This window comes from Pteropus vampyrus, unplaced genomic scaffold (assembly GCF_000151845.1).
Source record: "Pteropus vampyrus isolate Shadow unplaced genomic scaffold, Pvam_2.0 Scaffold101, whole genome shotgun sequence".
NCBI classification, from domain to species: Eukaryota; Metazoa; Chordata; class Mammalia; order Chiroptera; family Pteropodidae; genus Pteropus; species Pteropus vampyrus.
In genome coordinates, this window is record NW_011888882.1 from 4,357,696 (window position 1) to 4,360,608 (window position 2,913).

The 2,913-nt window shown below is 43.3% G+C and overlaps 1 protein-coding gene across 1 annotated transcript in view; it reads left to right on the forward strand.

Annotated features, from left to right (window-relative positions):
• Positions 1 to 2,913, forward strand: part of FYN (FYN proto-oncogene, Src family tyrosine kinase) — a 183,994-nt gene that overhangs the window by 947 nt on the left and 180,134 nt on the right. The window lies entirely within an intron of this gene.

Below are 2,913 nucleotides of genomic sequence, written 5' to 3' on the forward strand. Positions count from 1 at the left end.
CACTTGGGTGAACCTGCTGTTTTTCCCTTTCCCTTACTTGTAACACTAAACTTTGGTAAGTATGAGAACATATGTTTTAGCTATAGGATATATCTGCCCACCCCAGAAATGGAATGGAACAGCTGTTCTGTGGCTATGAGCCATCAGGGGCTGGTGAGGGATGGGTAGCACTCCATCTTTGGACTAGGTAAGGAAAGTCCCCTTCAGTCCATTCAGTATTTTCTCCACTTTCAGATGGCTACTGCTTACCTCTGCCCCAGTTGTACCTTCAGATTCCAGTTACTGTGTAACAGGCCATTCTTTCATTCACTTAACACTTTTTGGTGCCCACTGGGTGTTAGACAACATGCTGGACTCTACTGAGACAAGAATGAATGTGAGAGACAAGTGCACAGGTAATTATTGTGTAATGCGATAGAGCTGTACAGAATGGGCTCTGAAAGCTCAGACTGAGGGCTGTTCCATCCAGGAAAGCTCCTTGGTGGAGAGGGTGTGTGAAAGAACCCTTTCTGCAAACGTTTGCTGAGTCTTCTCTGCTTGTACTTCTCTCTCATCTCCCAGGTACCTTGGGTTCCCATGAAAGGCCGGACTAGCCACCCATGGGATCCTTTTCTGCCCCAGGCTCCACTGTTCAATCCCATTGCCTTAGGTATAATTTGTCAGCAGCTCTGAGTTACATTCCTTGATTCCCTGGCCACTCGGGGACTGTACTTCATCATCTAAGAATAACTTGGGTTATTTCTCATTTTGAATTTGAGTGTAAGAGAGGTTCTTCTCCCTGAACTAGAGCCATTCTGTATGCAGACAATGTACCTCCAACTTGAGGAAGTATACTATCTGAAACATTGTTCTAGAGCAGTTACGAACAATCCCTGACCTTTGACCCATGCACACCCTTAGCTTCTGCAGAATAGCCTGTGATCTACTGTCAGTCATGTATCTCATACAAACCAAGGGGATTTGGGGAAATAAAAAAGCCGTAGTCCAGGCCAGGCAGAGGGGAGCCTTTTGGAATCCCTGTGCACTTAGGTTCCGGCCATGGAAACCAGGGTTGGCAAAGGCACTCCCTCTTGATAGGGATAGGGGGACAGGGGTCCGCACTGTGGCCCTCCTGGGCCAGGACAGACTCACAGCAGACTGCAGCCACCTCAGGATGATGTAGCACAGAATAGCCGAACCCCTGAGGGAGCAGGCCAGGAAATGCCTGCTGCTGCTCCAGCATGCAGGGTGTGCCCTGCCTTGTGTAGCTCAGGCTGAGGTGAATCCTGCAACCATGAGAGGGGGAGTTCCAGTTTATGGGAGAGCTGAGTCCGTTAACTTCTATTCCCAGAACAACCCAATGCCCGGCAGACAGGAAGACTCAGTGAGTGGGATGGGAAGCCCTGAGTGGAACAAAATTCTTGCCTCTGCTCTGCTGTTCACGTGCTCTACAACTTTAGGCAAATCCTTTCTCCTCTCCGAACCTCATTTTTCTCATGAGAAAAATGATCTCTTTTGCAGGACCAAGTAAAATTCTTCATTTTTTAACCTAAAAACATAAACCACACTTTTTCTTTTTCTTTTTTTTTTCTGGTTTTCTGATTTGGGCTTTGTACCAAAAAGGATAGAGCTGTTGTTGGTCACCATTCTGAAGAATGCTTAGTAAGGCCCACCATAGGTTGGGAGCTCCTTGAAGGCAGAGCCTTGTGTTTTGTACCTAGAGGTACAGTGAGTGTCTAATGAAGGAATGAACAGTGCGATCAGCCCTGTCGTGTGGGTTGGGTATATGTAAGTAGTGAGGGAAATCAGAATAAGAAAAGCTATAAGTGGGGTGGAAAATGTTTCTTGGGCTGTGTGAATGTGAGCTGCCTCTGAAAGGCTCTGCCTTGCACCTTCTCAGTCAAATGCTAGGACCTGAAATACACTTAACCGCCCTACGGGAGTTTACTCTTTTAAAAGCACTAATTCAGAAGCTCTAATTCCAGAGTTATTTTTTCTAATGCTGATAGGACTGTTGAGCACAAGATGTATCAGCTTTTCTTTTTACCTGTGTTTGTATATCTGCCGTTGTTTAAGTAAATGATATGTATCGGTCATTCCAAATGAAGAAACATCGCAGAAATAAATGGGTTTTGGAGTTTTCTCTTTCAGTTGAACATTTTTGTGAAGACAATACCACAAATGGAAAATTAGCTTTGTTTTGAAATGCCAAAGCTCAAAGATGAATTAGCATAAATTTTGGAGTTATTAATTATTATCCATAGTTTATTGGACTTCCACTACATACTGAGTGTCGCACTTGACCATTGCAACAATCTTGTGAGGGAACTATGTCCCTTACCACGAATTGCTCAAGGCACCACAGTATTGAGACAGTATATTTTTGTATGATCAATTGTGTGACCTCTTTTTTAAAAATTTTTTAAGTAATTTTTTTTAAGAAAGTAACGTTACTTTCTACAGAGGTCTTCCTTGACACTCTCCCTCCCAAACTAGATGCGGTCACCTTCCCTCCTTGCACTTCCTCGGCGCTATCATTGTTGTACAGTTATTTGTACTACAATAACTGTAATATCTGTGTTCTCTGTAACATCTATAAGCTTTTTGAGGTCTGAATCCATACAAGCACTAAGCCCAGTGCCTGGTTTCTAGTATGCCTTCTTAAAATGTTGACTGCAGGCATGAATGAATGGCACATGACCAAATTAAGGAGTAATGAGAGCCAATGAAAGCCACTTTGGTAGATGGCGAAGTAAAAAATATTGTGTACTCAGAAATGATGTTTCTCTTCTCTATCTGTGGAGTTTATCTGTGGAAACCATGCTTGTTAATAGCATTGTATGGAGATAAGACAATCCTTTCTGGCTTTCTCTCCAAAGGTACGAAGTTTTAAGCAAACACATGAATAGGTAATTATTAAGAATGAAGTAACCT